Genomic DNA, 19,144 nt, shown 5'->3' with positions numbered 1-19,144 from the left:
TAGCTATTTCACAACGTATACATATTTTGAAATAATATGTTGCACATGATAAATATGATTTTTATTTGCAAATTTAACAACTACTTAATTAAAAATATATATAGCAGATGAGATGACCATATAGAATATGGCTCTGGAATTAAACTGCCTGGATTTTAATCTTGGCTCTGACACTTATGAGCTTTGTGACCTTGGGGAGGTTATTTAACTACTTGTATGACTCAGTTTGCATGTCTGTAAAGTGGGGATAATAATAGTATCTACCTCAAAGAGTTTCTCTAAAGACTAAATTAGTTAAAATATGTAAAACAATGGCAGGGCACCATTGTTAACACCTTTAATCCCAGCACTTTGGGAGGCTGAGGCGAGCAGATCACTTGAGCTCAGGAGTTTCAGACCAGCCTGGGCAACATGGCAAAACTCCATCTCTACTAAAAATACAAAGAAAATTAGCTGTGCATGGTGGTGTACCCCTGTAGTCCCAGCTACTTAGGAGGCTGAGGTGGGAGGAACACCTGAGCCCAGGAGGTAGAGGCTGCAGTGAGCTGTCATTGCGCCACTGCACTCCAGAGCCCAGGGAACAGAGTGAGACCCTGTCTCAAAAAAAAAAAAATAATAAGGCCGGGCGCAGTGGCTCATGTCTGTAATCCTAGCACTTTGGGAGGCCAAGGTGTGGATCACCTGAGGTCAGGAGTTCAAGACCAGCCTGGCCAACATGCCAAAACCCTGTCTCTACTAAAAATACAAAAATTAGCCAGGTGTGGTGGCGGGCGCCTATAATCCCAGCTACTCAGGAGGCTGAGGCAGGAGAATCCCTTGAACCAAGGGGGTGGAGTTTCCAGTAAGCCAAGATTGCACCACTTCATTCCAGCCTGGTTGAAACAGCGAAACTCCATCACAAAAAATAATAATAACAATTATTATTATTGGCCGGGCGCGGTGGCTCAAGCCTGTAATCCCAGCACTTTGGGAGGCCGAGACGGGCGGATCACGAGGTCAGGAGATCAAGACCATCCTGGCTAACACAGTGAAACCCCGTCTCTACTAAAAAATACAAAAAACTAAAAAATACAAAAAACTAGCCGGGCGAGGTGGTGGGCGCCTGTAGTCCCAGCTACTCGGGAGGCTGAGACAGGAGAATGGCGTAAACCTGGGAGGCGGAGCTTGCAGTGAGCTGAGATCCGGCCACTGCACTCCAGCCTGGGCTATAGAGCGAGACTCCGTCTCAAAAAAAACCAAAAAAACAAAAAAACAAAAAAAAACCAATTATTATTATTATAAACTATTAATATTAAGAAAACAGGAAGTGATGGGGGGTCCTATTTCAGAGAAAAAGTTTAATGAAAATCAATCTGAGGAGGTGAGTGAAATGAAAGAAATAAATCTTGTGATGTCTACCAGACAGAACCTACCAGGCAGAAGAAAAAGCACACAGAAAAACAGATGAGGTTGGTATGGCTTGAGCAGAATGAGTGGGTAATAGTTGTAGGGAATGTGGTAAAATAATGGAGTTGGGCCAAATCAGCTAGGGCCTTACAGGTCATAGAAAAACCTCAGGTGGTATTCTAAGAGTGATGGGAAGTCATCAGAGGGCTTTTAGCTGAGCAGTGTCATAACCTAATGTTTAGAAGGACTATCCTGGCTGCATGTGGAGAATAGGCTAAAAGTGGCAAGACGGCTGGTTGTTAAAAACATGTACCAGCACACTACTGGATTCAAGATATACTAATAAATAGAAAAAGGCAAGGTGTGGGACAAAATGCATGATATACTGCAATGTACATTTTAAAAATCTCTATATATGTGTATTTGTAACATATATGTGTGTATATATACATATATACATTTTACAGCTATATATAAACATTACATATATACATATACACAATGTATATTACATATGTATTTTCTTCATATACATATCCTATCCCTGGAAGGAAGGATATGTAAGAGACTGGTAACAGTGATATTTTGAAGAAGGGAACTAGATGACAGGATTTAAAAGATTATCATTTGCAATTTTTGAATTTTGTTCTTTGAGACGGAGTCTCGCTCTGTTGCGAGGCTGGAGTGCAATGGTGTGATCTCGGTTCACTGAAACCTCTGCCTCTCAAGTACAAGGATTCTCCTGCCTCAGCCTCCTGAGTAGCTGGGTCTACAGGCATGCACCACCACGCCCAGCTAATTTTTGTGTTTTTTAGTAGAGATGGGGTTTCTCCATGTTGACCAGGATGATCTTGACCTCTTGTCCTTGTGATCTGCCTGCCTCGGCTTCCCAAAGTGCTGGGATTACAGGCATGAGCCACCGCGGGCGGCCTTGAATTTTGTTCTATGTGAATGTATTACCTATTTAAAAATAGATAAATATTGTCGGACCCTTGAAAAACAGAAAAAAAAAAAAAGATAAATGAACATTAAAAGGAAAAAAAAAAAGAATCAGAATCATTTTACCCAGATGTTCAAAAGTGGTAGTGGGCCGGGCACAGTGGCTCACACCTGTAATCCCAGCACTTTGGGAGGCCGAGGCAGGGGGATCACGAGGTCAGGGGTTTGAGACCAGCCTGACCAACATGGTGAAATCCTGTCTCCACTAAAAATACAAAAAAATTAGCTGGGTGTGGTGGCAGGCACCTGTAATCCCAGCTACTCAGGAGGCTGAGGCAGGAGAATTGCTTGAACCTGGGAGGCGGAGGGTGCAGTGAGCTGAGATCGCACCACTGCACTCTAGTCTTGGTGACAGAGCGAGACTCCATCTCAAAACAAAACAAAACAAAACAAAATGAAACAAAAAGTGTCAGTGAAATCAAGGTTGAGGGACAGGGCTACAACTAAAGTTCATAATGGATGGGATGCTCAATAGGAAAAAACATGAATGAACATCATGTTTAGGAACCCCAAAGGTCCTAGTATGGGTTAAATAAAGTAAAACATGGCATGGTTTCCTGATACCTTTTTATTTCAATGATAAGTTGACTAGTGTCAATTGGTTGTACAATTATTGCGTCATACTTTATTTCCTTGATTTTTTCTTTTTCTTTTTTTTTTTTTTGAGACAGAGTCTCGCTCTGTCTCCCAGGCTGGAGTGCAGTGGTGCGATCTCATCTCAATGCAAGCTCCACCTCCTGGGTTCAAGTGATTCTCACGCCTCAGCCACCTGTGTAGCTGGGACTACAGGTGCGTGCAACCACGCCCAGCTAATTTTTGTCGTTTTAGTAGAGATGGGGTTTTGCCATGCTGGCCAGGCTGGTCTGGAACTCTGAACCTCAAGTGATCTGCCCGCTTCAGCCTTCCAAAATGTTGGGATTACAGGCATGAGGCACCATGCCCAGCCTTCAATTCTTTTTAACTTTAATAAATTTTGGTCTTGTGTGATGACTCATGCCTGTAATCTCAACACTTTAAGAGGTTGAGGCAGGAGGTTCGTTTGACCCCAGGAATTGGGGACAAGCCTGGGCAACACAGGGAGACCCCATCTCTATTTAAAAAAAAAAAAGCCAGAGGTGGTGGCGTGGACTGCCTGTGGTCCCAGCTACTTGGGAGGCTTAGGCAGGAGGACCACTTGAGTCTGGGGGGGGTTGAGGCTACAGTGAGCTATGATGGTCCCACTGCACTCCAGCCTGGGGGATAGAGTGAGGCCCTGTTTCAGAAGAATTGTTTCCGTTGGCCGGGCGCGGTGGCTCAAGCCTGTAATCCCAGCACTTTGGGAGGCTGAGGCGGCCGGATCACGAGGTCAGGAGATTGAGACCATCCTGGCTAACACGGTGAAACCCCGTCTCTACTAAAAATACACAAAATGAGCCGGGCATGGTGGTGGGCGCCTGTAGTCCCGGCTACTAGGGAGGCTGAGGGAGGAGAATGGCGGGAACCCGGGAGGCGGAGCTTGCAGTGAGCCAAGATTGTGCCACTGCACTCCTGCCTGGGTGACGGAGCGAGACTCCCTCTCAAAAAAAAAAAAAAAAAAAAAAATTGCTTCTGTCACTTAAAAAATGTTTTTCTTTTTTAAAAAGAAAAATCTTGCCCTCTGTGTACACCACTGTGTTTTCAACAATGTCTGTTTTCCTTTGTGCTGCTTGCACATCATGTTCACTTCTGCAAATTTTAACATTCTTTTTCACTTCTCTCTGGGCCCTGCTGTCTCATGTTTCGTCAACAGGAAGAAAAACACGTCTTCATGTTTGTTTTTTTAATTTGTTTGTTTGTTTGTTTGTTTGAGACGGAGTCTCGCTCTGTCGCCCAGGCTGGAGTACAGTAGCACGATCTCGGCTCACTGCAAGCTCTGCCTCCCGGATTCACGCCATTCTCCTGCCTCAGCCTCCTGAGCAGCTGGGACTACAGGCGCCCGCCACCACGCCCGGCTAATTTTTTGTATTTTTAGTAGAGGCAGGTTTTCACCGTGTTAGCCAGGATAGTGTCAATCTCCCGACCTCATGATCCGCCCGCCTTGGCCTTCCATCATGCTGGGATTACAGGCGTGAGCCCCCGCACCCAACTGTCTCCATGTTTTATTTTACCTTCCTTGAAGCTTATATTTCTGCTTTTGTTCTTTTAATTCATGACAATGTATTTGGTCTCAACTTTTATTAGCTCTATGGTGAGAATGCTTTATCTACTGTTTGTTTTGTGGGGGCTGGAGGTGGGTATTCCCATCTTTTCTTTTTTTTTTAATAGTTCCTATGCTAGTTTTTATTTTATTTTAGGTCAACTTTAAATAAGGTAAGTTCTCATCTATTTACCGGAGTTTTGTGTGAGAGAGGCCAGGATGGCATTCATGGTCAGCAGAAACTCTCTCCATAAGACAGGGTTATGTGCTGCCTGTGTGAATAAACTTTATGTTTTGCTTCTCTGCAGCCTCCTCGAGGTCAGCACCAATGGGGTGTCACAATGCAGTCTCTCCCCCTTCTCCTTCCTCAACTACAGACTACTTCCTGAAAAACATGATTAGTTTATGATATTTCTTGCTCAAATCCACTTCCTCAGCTTTTTCTTAGTACCAAACTGTCCAGAAAAGTTCCCACCACCGGAACCTCATTCCATTGTTGCAAACAAAGAGATTATTGATTTTTCATCTTAGGCTATGCATTTCACGTTAGAGTCATGTATTCTGCTGGCTCTGTACATTTCTGTTTGATCTTCACTGCTTTTGGAAGACCTTTTTTCTACTTCAGTTTCAAATGTCTTCTAGTTGCATCAGATATAGAGTTGACATTACCGTTTCTCATTCTTCTTATTACTTTTGGGTGGCTAGGCAGTAAAGACCTACATTCTTTGCCATATTAATACCTGGATAAGATCAGAAGATCATTTTGCATTAATTCTGCCTGGCATTTAGTAGACTCTTCCAATCCAAGTCCTTCTTTAGCTCTGGAAAATGTTCCTTTTTTACTTCTTTGATAATTGTCTCCCTTTTATTCTTACAGTCCTATAGCTCTATACTGTATAATTTTAGTTATATTTATCTTCTGTGTCTCTTAATATTGCTGCACTTTTTCTTTTTTTCTTTCTTTTTTTTTTTTTTTTTTGAGACAAAGTCTCGCTCTGTTGCCAGGCTGGAGTGCAGTGGCGTGATCTCGGTTCACTGCAAGCTCAGCCTCCTGGGTTCACATGATTCTCCCGCCTCAGCCTCTGAGTAGCTGGGACTACAGGTGCCCACCACTACGCCCGCTAATTTTAATGTTTTTGGTGGAGACGGGGTTTCACCATGTTAGCCAGGATGGTCTTGATCTCCTGACCTCATGATCCGCCCACCTCGGCCTCTCAAAGTGCTGGGATTACAGGCTTGAGCCACTGCGCCTGGTCTATTGCTGTACTTTTTCTTTCTTTCGTTTTTTCTTTCTTTTTTGCATAAATTTTGGAAAAGTCTTGCAGCTCAATTTTCCAACTCATTAATTGTATATTCAGTCCAAGTATTGGATTTAACATTTTTGTTTGTTTGTTTGTTTGTTTTGAGAAGGAGTCTCACTCCATCACCCAGACTGGAGTGCAGTGGCGCAATATTGGCTCACTGCAACCACTGCCTCCCGGGTTCAAGCAATTCTCCTGCCTCAGCCTCCCGAGTAGCTGGGATTACAGGTGCCTGCCACCACGCCTAGGTTTTGTATTTTAAGTAGAGATGGGGTTTCACCATGTTGACCAGGCTAGTCTTGAAATCCTGACCTCAAACAATCCACCCCCGTCGGCCTCCAAAGTGCTGGGATTACAGGCATGAGCCACCGTGCCCAGCCGTAATAATATTTTAAAATTTCCATGAATTCTGGTTGTGTTTCACAGCAGCTGTCTCTTGTTTCAGTGTGATATGCTTTAAAGCAACTCTGAGGATAGGAACTATGTTTAATTTCAAGTTTTTATCTGCTTCCATTGACTATTTTTTTTTAAGTGGGCTAGTTCTATTTGTTAAATTTGGTGCTCTCTTTAATGCTCTAGGTTTCTCCAAATGTTTGTTGATTCTTGGTTTTTTTTTTTTGTTGTTCCATTTTTAGGAACAGAATTTCAGTCTAGACTGAAATTCATAGCCGGATGCATTTCCTCACTTCAAATGAGAACTCCTGTTTACCTGGCAGTGAATGCAAGTTTTGATTACAAGAATCTGCCTCATGGGATTTGGTAGGGATAGGCAGACTCTGTAGGTAACGTCTCTTCTTAGAATGGTTTCCTGACCCTCCAGGGTATTGTCCTTTTCCTCTGACCTTAGCTTACTCTGGAACAGTGGTTTGTTGGTAAATGTTTGACAACCAGCTCTGGGTGGAGTAGGGGAAGTCCTAATCTGCAGCATTTCCTGATTTCCATGCAATGTAAAATCTCCCACCCTAGCCAATTTCAAGCTAGCAACGTAACATCACTGAAAGGGGAGCTGAGAAGAGATGTGCAAACTAGATTCTTAAGAGACTGACTTCATTTAGCACACCATTGCTGTGGGGCTGCTGCACTACGTCAGAAAACTAAACCCATGACTCTCATCGAAGCCCGAACAATGGAGCCAGCTGCTCCAAGAGCAGCTCCAGGAATTGATGGGGACTTAGGGGTATGGCTCCGTTATTTCCTCCGCTAACAAAGTTCTTTGTTCCCTTGAATGGTTTTAGGCTCTTATGCCCTGCTAGATTTTTCTATCAATTCCGTGTTTTTAATTTTTTTTGAAAAATTCCTTTCTAGATTGTTTGCTGGAAGCACCTTTTCTGGTTTTCCTGTGCTGCTTTGAATTTATTTTTCTATTTCTTTGTGATTTCAGTGGAATTTGGAGAAGGAATGGCAAAGCAGATGTCCTTCTCCTATTTCATGCCTTAGCTTGTTTTTATTGGAATCACTTTCTCTTTCATCTCAGAGGCTGATTTCCCTCCCATAACCAATGATTTTGCTATAAGCTCATTATCCTGAATGATGGTTGAACTAACCAAGGCTACTGGCTGCTGAGGGGTTTCTGAGGAAACTTGGGTAGCCTGATTGAGGCCATCTGCCTCTCCACCTGGGCTCTGGTTGTGGAGTATAGCACTCTGTTCGTGGAGGCCATGCACATTGGCCAAAGAGCAGCCCAGGTGCAAAAGGATCCATGTGAGCCTTTTCCATTTTCACAGTTCAAATAAGAGGACTTCTCACATTTATTCAGAAGGTAGTTGAAAGTGGTCAGCCCCAGATCTCCTCCATGTGACTCTTTGGTTGATGCTACTTGTACCCCAACACTTGGAAGGCCCGTTCTGGCCAGGAGCAACTTTCACTTTACTCTAGAAACATGGGCAGGTGGGTACAGAATAGAGTGAGTCTGTCCCTGAGGCAGGAACTCCTTCAGGCTAACTTTGTGACAGACGCTGTTCTAAGTCTTTAGGTGAGTTAACTCATTTAGTCTTCAAGACAATCCTCTGAGGTAGGTATTGTTATCATCCTTAGTTTACAGACACAGAAACTGAGACACAGAAAGGCCCTTTAGCCACTCAGTGGTTGAGGCAGGACTGAAACTCAAGAAGTCTTGTGATAGTTGGAATGAGTTAGTCGTGATGGTGGCTACCAGGTAGGTGTGTGGATAGATATGTAGTGGCCTCTCCTCCGATGAAAAACTCCCAAAGCACTGTGAAACAGTCTGGTAGCTGTAGTTGCCAAGGTGTGTAGGGGCATTGGTGAGCTCAGCAGACTGTGTTCCAAGCCACGTTAAAGAGGCAGATTTATCGCAAGCCTATCTCCTAGAGACAGAATGTATTTTCCAAAAATGGGCAAAACACTGTGTCGCATCCCACATGCTGTTCTTATAATGTAACTTTGATAGTACATTCCTATTTAGAGATGGAAGTCCATGTTTCCTCCCTTGGATGCTGGGCAGAATTGTGACTACAATGAAAATAATGCTATATGGCTTTTGAGGCTAGGTCCTAAAAGGTAATGCAATATACATATAGTTCTCTTGGAACATTTAATCTTGAAATCCGACCACCACACTGTGAAGAAGCCTGCAGCCCATGGAGAAGTTCACACAGCCAGAAACAGAGGGCCAGCTGAGCTCCTGGCCTACAGCCAGCCCCAAGGTGCCGTCATGTGAATGAGACATTTTGAAAGTGGATCCCTCAGGCCCAGTCAAGCCATTCCTGCCAGTAAAATGTGGGACAGATATGTGATTCCTTTTTAAGACCTCCCCAAATAACAGATTCATAAGCAACAATAAAGGACTGTTGCTGTTTTAAGCCACTAGGTTTTGGAGTGGTTTGTCATGTAGCCATAGATACATTCCTGGATATTACCTGCTTGTCTCCAAAAAATCCAAAACTCAGTCTAATAGGTGGGACTTCCCCTGAGGGCTCTGGCACTCATCACATTTTCCCCATAACTTTCACCAAATTATTGAGCTGCTCCAGGAGAGGAAGAATATAAAGAGTATATTTACAATCTTCCTTTATTTCATTTATTTTTAAATCTTCTTTTTTTTGAGATGGAGTCTCATCCTGTTGCCCAGGCTGGTGTGCAGTGGCACAATCTTGGCTCACCACAACCTCCATCTTGGGTTCAAGCGATTCTCCTGCCTCAGCCTCCCGAGTAGCTGGGATTACAGCATGCGTCACCACACCTGGTTAATTTTTTTTGTATTTTAGTAGAGACGGGATTTCACCATGTTGGCCAGGCTGGTCTTGAACTCCTGACCTCAAGTGATCTGCTCACCTTGGCCTCCCAAAGTGCCGGGATTACAGGTGTAAGCCACCGCACCCAGCTTACCTTGAAATCTTTAACCTATTTAGAATATAGTTTAGATGAGTCATAACATAGGAATCTAACTTTGTTTCTAGTTACAACACAACAGTTAAAATTTTCATCGTTTTGCTATTGATTTAAAATATCACCTTTATCATAAATTGGGCCCCCTAAAGACAATATTATCAAGGTAAAGTTAAGCACAAAATAAACCTATACACAGAAGGGGATAGAAAGGAAATTTGCTAATTTGACCTTCACACTAGATGGAGAAAATCTCTGCTAAAAATTCATAACCACAATCTAGGAGTTACATGAATGTGCAGCCTGAGTTCATGCTACTTAAAAAAAAAAATCAACCAACGGTCAAGCAGAAAATGTATTTCAAAGTGGCCCTGGGTTGCTTGTATGCCAAGTAAGTAGCAGAGGCAAACATAAATTATCTCTGAACAACAGTAATTTCAACACATGCCTCAAGAACTTCCACAAATAAAGTTCTAAGAAACATGAAATACACAAATTTAAAAATCACGAAACATAAGGAAACCAGGCACCATAAATAAAAGAGAATCACACATACAAATAATTCAGATATTGAAATTATCAGACACAGAGTATAAACAACTATGTTGGCTGGGCGCAGTGGCTCATGCCTGTAATCCTGGCACTTTGGTAGGCCAAGGTGGGAGGATCACTTGAGGTTAGGAGTTCAAGACCAGCTTGGGCAACATGGTATGATCCTGTCTCTAACTAAAATAAAAAACTTACCCAGGCATGGTAGCATGTGCCTGCAGTCCTAGCTACTCAGGAGGCTCCCTTGAGCCCAGTAGTTTGAGGCTGCAGTGAGCTATAATCATATCACTGCACTCCAGCTCAGGCAACAGGGTGAGACCCTGTCTCTAAAAAGAAAAAAAAATTATGTTTAACATGTTTACACACAAAAGAAGAAACTGAAAATAATAAGCAAGGAAATAAGAGACTATATAAAGTAACCATATTTGAAAAAGCATCAACTAGAACTTTTAGTTCAATACAATAAATAAAATTAAAGACTCAATGGAAAAATTAAGTGGAGGAATAAACAGAACCGAAGATAGAATTAGTGAACTGGAAGATAGATATCTGAAGACATTGAGAAAGAGATAAAAATATTAAAAAGTGACCGGGCCTGGTGGCTCATGCCTGTAATCCCAGCACTTTGGGAGGCCGAGGTGGGTGGATCCCTTGAGGTCAGGAGTTTAAGACTAGCCTGGCCAATGTGGTGAAACCCCATCTCTACTAAAAACACAACAAATTAGCAGGGTGTGGTGGTAGGCAACTGTAATCCCAGCTACTCGGGAGGCTGAAACAGGAGAATTGCTTGAACCCAGGAGATAGAGGTTGCAGTGAGCCAAGATCTCACCACTGCACTCCAGTCTATCTATCTATCTATCTATCTATCATCTAAAAGTTATTAAAAGACAGATAACAGAGTGAGGTCTAACAAACATTTTATGATATTCCACAAGTAGACGAGAAAATATTCAATGTTTTAGAAGTGGACTGGTAAAAATTATTAATAGGTATTAATCTGCATACCTGGCAAGACCAATGTCTCCCAAGCAGGATAAATTAGAAATATTTTCACAAACAGGATAAATTGGAAGGATTTCCACACAACTTTAAGATCTTAGAAACAAAGAGAAAAGCAGATGACCTATCAAAAAAATTTTAAAAAAGGTAATTCGCTGGGCATGGTGGCTCACACCTGTAATCTCAGCACTTTGGGAGGCCGAGGTAGGCAGATCACCTGAGGTTGGGAGTTGGAAACCAGCCTGACCAACATGGAGAAATCCTGTCTCTGCTAAAAATACAAAAAAATTAGCTGGGCGTGGTGGCACATGCCTGTAATCCCAGCTACTCAGGAGGCTGAGGCAGGAGAATCACTTGAACACAGGAGGCGGAGGTTTCGGTGAGCCAAGATCGTGCCATTGCACTCCAGCCTGGGCAACAATAGTGAAACTCAGTCTCAAAATAAAATAAAATAAAATAAAATAAAATTAAATTAAATTAAATTAAATTTTAAAAAAGGTAATTAGATTGAGGACTTCTCAACAACAATTTAAGGCTCAAGACAATGGAATGATATCTTCAATGTGCTAAGAGAAAATAAATGTCAACCTAGAATTATCTGCACAGTGAAAAGATCTTTCAAGAAAGAAAGCAGAATTAAAAAAAAATTAGGCAAGCAAAAATAGAATTTACTACAAATGGTGAAATGGTTTGGCTGTGTCCCCATTGAAATCTCATCTTGAACTGTAGTTTCCATAATCCTCATGTGTCGTGGGAGGGACCCAGTGCGAGGTAATTTAATCATGGGGGTGGTTATCCTTACATTGTTCTTGTGATAGTTGCCATGAGACCTGATGGTTTTATAAGGTTCTTTTCCCCCTTTTGCTTGACACTTCTCCTTCCCTGCCACCATGTGAAGAAGGACCGACTAATATAAATGGATCTTCACTAAAGAAAATTCTGGCCAGGTGCAGTGGCGTACGCCTGTAAGCCCAACACTTTGGGAGGCTGAGGCAGGTAGATCACGAGGTCAGAAGTGCAAGACCAGCCTGGCCAACATGGTGAAACCTTGCCTCTACTAAAAATACAAAAATTAGACAGGTGTGGTGGCCGTGCGCCTGTAGTCCCAGCTACTTGGGAGGCTGAGGCAGGAGAACTGCTTGAACGTGGGAGGCAGAGGTTGCAGTGAACCAAGATCGTGCCACTGCACTCCAGCCTGGGCAACACAGAGATTCTGTCTCAAAACAAAAACAAAAACAACAACAAAAAAGAAAATTCTAAAGTATGGGCTGGGTGTGGTGACTCTCGCCTGTAATCCCAGCACTTTGGGAGGCCAAGGTGGGCAGATGACCTGAGGTCAAGAGTTCTAGACCAGCCTGGCCAATGTGGTGAAACTCCATCTTTACTAAAAATACAAAAATTATCCAGGTACAGTGGCGCACGCCTGTAGTCCCAGTAACTTGGGAGGTTAAGCCAGGAGAATTGCTTGAAGCAGGGAGATGGAGGTTGCAGTGAGGCAAGATCATGCCACTGCACTCCAGCCTGGGCGATAGAGTGAGACTCCATCTCAAAAAAAATCCCAAAAACCAAAACCAAAAAACAACATGGAATGAGTAGAAGAGGAAGGATGATATAAATGTCAATTAGTGCTAAGTAGTTTCAGAAAAGAAAAAGGATTATAGCAGCCACCCATGGTCTCTTCCTTGCCTTGTTATTAAAATACTATATATGTTAACCAATTTTCTTTTCTCTCTCTTTCTGATGAATCAATGGTAATTCAAAAACTTAATCCTTAGAATATAAGATATCAAGGTACAGTTGATACCAGGAATTAAAAAAAAATCTATTCAGAAATCAAACTGGATTTGTTTGTTCTAGTTCTTTGAGCCCCTTTCTGAATCAAATAAATGCTCACCAAGGCTCTGAAGCCTATGGCTGGGGGAAGGAAAGTAGAGAGGAAAGAGGAGGCAGAAAAGAAGAAAAACCTATGCTAAATATTACCAATTTTTGACCTGAAGGAAAGTAGAGAGGAAAGAGGAGGCAGAGGAGAAGAAAAACTTATGCTAAATATTACCAGTTTTGGCCTGATATAAAGCCAAAATTCCTTAAAATTCATTTCTTCGTACTGATATAAATGAATAAAGAGTGGGACAGGAAAGACCTTCCCTATAGTAGAATGCCAACTTAAAAATGTAGAAAAACACTATTTGGTAATCCACATAGTAATAATTGACTCAAGGCAAGAAAAATCAATAAATGCTAAAACTACTGGAGGTGTAATGAAGAAAAAATGATACAGTATTTGCAAGTTTCAAGTATTGGCCCACAAGATATTTATTAATTGCAGAGAAAGTAGTAACTTTACATTTGGGAAACATGGTAGATAGCAAGACATGGTAGAGATCAAAGTTGACATTACTAATAATGGTACAAATTGGTATGTTTCCCTTGTAGAATAGTATTTCTGCCAACAATGCATATTTCTGGATCCAATATAAAGGAAACAGTAGATGAACCAAAGTCGTGAGACATTCTACAAAACAACTGGTTTTTCCTCTTTAAAAATGTCAGTCATGAGAGACAATGGTTGAGGAATCTTTCCAGATTGGAAATGAAGAGACAAAGCCACCTGGATACAGTGAGTGACCTGGGAATTTTCTTTGCAAAAGTTGCAAATTGAGTCTTAATTTTGATCATTTTTCTATGGCTACGTAAGAGAATATATTAGGACATACAGTTTGAGGTATTTATGGATAAAGGGGCATTCTGTAACTTATTCTCAGGTGTTTCAGGGGGAAAAAGAGTTGTAGTTATTAACATTTATTTCCCTGTAAAAAATTACCCCAAAACGTATAGACTAAGAACAACAATATTTACTCAATAATATTTACCTAAGTGAAGAGCTTATATATGGTTGTTATAGAAACCAAGATGTTCAACAAGTAAAATGATAAACTGTAGCATATCCATATAATGGAATACAACTTAATAATAAAAAGGAATGAGCCATTGATTCATACAAAACTAATGAATCTTAAATGCATTTTGCTAAGAAACCAGATTCAAAAGGCTATATGATTCAATTTCTATGATATTGAAAAGACAAAACTATAGAGTTGGAAAATAGATCAGTGGCTTGCCAGGGAAGGGTGAGTGGTTGACTACCAAGGGCCTGTATGAAGGAATTTAGGGTGATGGAACTGTTTTGCATAGTGCTAGGGTAGTGAAGACATGTCTTGCTACATTTGTTAAAATAGAAGTTTTACTGCAAATGGATTTGAAAAATTAATCGGGAAATCGGGGGAGGTGGGAATCCAAGTATGAAATGCAGATTGAGAGAAGTGAATTTATTTGTCATGACCTCATTGAAAGTAATGATGAAAAAAGGAGTTGACCTAAGTGACTTTGGAAAATGGTGTCATTTGAAAATTACAAAATTACAAAAATCGTGTAATTCTGAAACTACGTTTACTAGAGTTGAACAAATAAGTAAACACACTGAAGATAATTGGAGCTAGGTTTATTACTTTCAGAAAAATATTATAAATAAGTAAAAGTGAAGGTGGAGGGGGAAGAGACTAGAATGGATTGTAGCTGAAGATATTTGAAGTTATGTTTCTTTTCCTATAGTAATAGAGAAATGTAGATATGTGGATATACATGGGTTCATATACACATATTTATTTCCTTGCCCTGCGCACTGAGAGGACTAGAACAGTGGCAGTAGCAGTTAACTTACACAGTGGCCTGATCTTGGTTTCTAAATGCTATCCTCCAATAAAAAGAACCAGGACTTCTTAGGGAAACAGCCAATTCTACGGCTGGGGCAGGAAATATACAAGATGAGCCTGGAGCATCATATAGTGCCAGAAAGTAAAGAAGTGACACAAAATAAAAAAGGATGGGAGTATGTCAAAAGTACACTGCTAGGCGCAATGGCATGTGCCTGCAATCCTAACTACTTTGGAGGCTGAGGCAAGAGGATCACTTGAGCCCAGTTTGAGCCCAGCCTGGGCAGCATAGCAAGACCCTGTTTCTAAAACTAGCAAACAAACAACCCCTCCCCACCGACACACACACACAGGAACCAATCTGAAAGTGTTCCCAATAGAACAAGCTGGGCGATGAAATAATGATAGTATTAGATTATAATCCAAAGAATACAACAAATATTCATGAGTCCACACTAATATCAATTATTAAACGGATAAGTAAGAGAGAAGGAACAGTCTTCTTTAGAGAGGAATTCCAAATAGGATATGTAGATGCTCCCCTTCCAGGACGTGAGGTTTCATTCTTGTCCTCCAGAGTGTGGGCTGAACTTGATTAGCAGTTCAGACATTTGAAACTGATGGTATGAAGACCTTAAGGTTCTCCTCACTCTGTGATGAAGGAACAGAGAAGTCATGTGGCAGGGGGAGGGGGAAGGGGAAAGAGAGAGAAGGAGAGAGGGAGGAGACAGGGAGAGGGAGTGTATTTCCCAAAAGGGGAAGAGGGGTGAGGGAGAGGGAGACTGAGCTGGGAGACACAGAAAGGGCCAGATGACACAGAAACCTGTGAAAATTTGATAGGCCCAAAAGAACTATAGAAACAAACAATCTTAGTATGCCAAGTATTTCTGGAAAGTATTGGGAGCAGAGGTTGGAGAATATATGTTTAAGGGACTTTGGGATTACAGGAAATAAAGATATCTAAAAGGTAGGAGAAGGTCTTAGATAACTTTGAATTTACATATACAGGTTATCTTTTATGTTTCCTAAGAAGAAGATAGAAGCTTTCTGAGGTATCTGTGAATCTTCCTATTCAACAAAATCGTTTTTATTGGGTCCGGGTGCGGTGGCTCATGCCTGTAATCCCAGCACTTTGGGAGGCTGAGGTGGGTGTATCGCTTGAGGTCAGGAGTTTGAGGCCAGTCTGGCCAACATGGTGAAACACCATCTCTACTAAAAATATTTAAAAGTTAGCCGGTGTGGTGGCGCACCCCTGTAATCCCAGCTACTCAGGAGGCTGAGCCAGGCGAATCACTCGAACCCGGGAGGCAGAGGTTGTAGTGAGCCGAGATCGCGCCACTGTACTCCAGCCTCAGTAACAGAGTGAGATTACATCTCCAAAAAATTTTTTTTTAAATTGGGACATTATTATTCAGTATTAAATACAAAGCTACAGGAATTTAACTTTCAGTCACAAAACAAATTCGCTGCAGACAGAAAATGGATTAGTTGAACAGTAAATGTATTTATTAATACCACACATCCCACTATTTATGTACAAACTTCTGGTAGATAGAAAAATTTGAAGTAGCCATCTATTTTTCTTTCTTTTTTTTTTTTTTTTGCCAGATTTGCAAGTAAGATTAAATTGGTGGCTTTGGAAGATTAGAAAAAGTAACAAAGCCAAATAAAACTTTCTTCTGACAATATGATGATATAACTGGAATGGCAATTCCTATCAGAAAGCCACAGAAGATAGCTTAGTACTGATCTCTGGTGCAGCAGAAAGCCTGAAAAATAGATATTAAATAACTCCACTTAGCTGGTTGCCAATGAACACTTGAGGAGCTCCTGTCTTTATCAATCATCTTTAATTTGGGATTATGACAGTTCATTCCTTTGGCTGATGAAACTATAAGACTTAACCAAATTAGATAATGGGTTAGGGACTAGTGGGCACCTTGTTCCTTCATTAAACCTAAGTGAGTCCTAACGGAATGTTTCTCTTGTTTCTTTCCCACCCCCAATGTGTGAGCCAAATCAGAGTGGGGAAGTGCTCCCCACACCAACAGTGTGCAATCTTGACTACCATCATCAGGACTCTATGTTGTGGCATAGCGAACCTCACCATCAGACAGCAACAAGCAACCATACACAGATATATCAGGCCTTTGGACAATAATCACCTGTATCAGTCTGATACTTGAGCACCATGTTGGTAACAACTTACCTAAAAACGGGTGGCGGTGGCAGTATTTTTGTTAAAGCATGGGCTCTTGGGTCACACTGACCAATTATTTGGGTTCAAATCCTGGTTTCATTACATATGACTTATTTGCTTCTCTGTGAGCCAGGAATAATAGAACTTACCTCAGAGGCTGTTAAGATTAAATGAGTTAATATACATAAAACACTTAGACATGTCCTCATTCATTCAACAAATTTTTACTGAGCATTTATTTTGTTTCAGGAATCGTTCAGGGCACTGGAGATACTTGAGCAAACAAAATTCACAAAGCCTCCGACATCTTGTGAAGTGTACATGCTATTTTGTTATTGTTGGTTAAAACGGAACTTCAATTTTCCAAGAACTCTCTGGGTCCTTGCTAACTCAAAGTGAGTGAGGTCCATAAACAAACAATGAGGCATCACAAGGGAGCCTGTGAGAAATACACAATCTCAGGACCAATCCAGACTTTAAGAATCAAGAGATGCATTTTCACAAGATTCTCAGGAGACCACATGTCCACTGACGTTTGAAATGTCCTGTCTATATCATAAACCCTGTACTTGGACTTAAGGAAATATCTTGAAGGTTTCCTGCATTCCAAGGTGAGAATAGCACTGACATTTTAAAACTGCTCTAAAAAATGTTTTCAAGATTATTTTCATGTAAAAATGCATGTTGAAGTGACCTTAAGAGGTGGAAATATGCTTATTATATGTACATACCTTACATTCCTATAAAATACTGTTCCGATACTAGCATTCCAGAGTTAATCTAGGTAAATGGCTCCCTCTAATGGAAATATTTTGATTTATACATCACTGGGTATAGCTTAAGCTTAGAGTCCTAAGAGACTCTCAAGAAAAATAAAACTCATTTTAAGAATCTTAAGGAAAATGTGCATGCCTACAAGGGACAAATAAAGGATGAGGTTTAACAAAAACAGAAATGCTTGTAAAATCCTAGCATACATGGGAAAGACTTAGTAACCTTAATTCCTTTCTTTTCACATATAGAGTGGGCCTTCGAACAAGTGCTAACTTTTAAACTGTAAGGAAGTGTTAAGAAGAGAGCATCTCAGATATACTTCTCTAGTTGGGAATATGTGCCTTCAAAGTGAAAAAGTGAAAGTACTTAAGGAATTTTGTCAGTAAAGATGGTAAAATTTCAATGGTAAGAACGTCAATTACTTTTGCACCAACCTAATATGTTATCTGTCCTTGTAGAAAATATTTAATACTCGAGTTTAACAACAAAAGCTCTTACGCTCTTTTGTTCTCAAGAATACTGGATTGAAATGATCTTAAGTTAACACATCATATGCTAAGTGTTGTTATAAACTTGCCTTTTTAGGATGGGCATAGTGGCTCATGCCTGCAAACCCAGCACTTTGGAAAGCCGAGGCAGGTGAATCACCTGAGGTCAGGAGTTCGAGACTAGCTGGGTCAACGTGGTAAAACCCTGTCTCTGCTATTTAAAAAAAAATTTAAAAAAAAATTAGCTTGGGCATGCTGGCGGGCACCTGTAATCCCAGCTACTCAGGAGGCTGAGGCAGGAGAATCACTAAAACAGGGAGGCAGAGGTTGCAGTGAGCCAAGATTGTGCCATTGCTCTCCAGCCTGGGTGACAAGAGCAAAACTCCATCTCAAACAAAACCAAACCAAAAAACCAAAAACAAACAAAAAAAAACTGCCTTTTTTCTCAGTCCTAGTTTTATTATAGAAGGTGAACTTGCTAAAAAAAAAAAAAAAAAAAAAAGATATGTTGCCATTGCATGGTAAGCAAATAGGTCTTCTCTGGTGCAATGAAGTTATGTGTGAAATGAGTATTTATGTACCATTTAAAGAATAAGAATATCTATGTGCCCACCACCCAGGTGCACAGATGTTCATGATTGTATTCTCAGCTCTGCTTCAAAGATGTAACCATCTTAATTTTGTATTATACATGTATACATGCATCACTATGTATTTTTTGTTGTTAAACTTCGATATAAATGGCTTCTCTTTAGGTACAGAATTGAGACTGGCTTTTTTGGCCAAGTTCTATTTTAAAAATTTACCCATTCTTTCGGGCATTTGGGTTATTCCTTTTTTTTTGCTATTACAATGCTGATATACATTCTTGTTTCCTGGCACATATGTCAAGTTATTCTAAGGCATGTATACACTGTACACATACCTTGGCGGTAGAACATAGGTCTAGGGGTAGGCCTAGGTTTTAGCCTATGCAAGTGTTCAATCTTACTGGGTAATGGTAAATTGGTTTCCAAAGTAGTTGGACTAAATCATCAGTGTAAGTTCCTATTCCTCCATCATTCATCCTAACAACTGATAGCAACTGAGTTTTCAATTTTTGCCAGTTCAGAGAATGTGAAGATTATTTAGCACCTTTCTGTTTATTTATGGGCTATCATGCAGGTTACTTAGGGGATGATTTATAGGTCAAACTATACACACACACACACACATATATTTTAAATATATTACTGATT

This window comes from Papio anubis, chromosome 5, assembly GCF_008728515.1.
Source record: "Papio anubis isolate 15944 chromosome 5, Panubis1.0, whole genome shotgun sequence".
NCBI classification, from domain to species: Eukaryota; Metazoa; Chordata; class Mammalia; order Primates; family Cercopithecidae; genus Papio; species Papio anubis.
Note: the sequence above shows the minus strand (reverse complement) of the source record.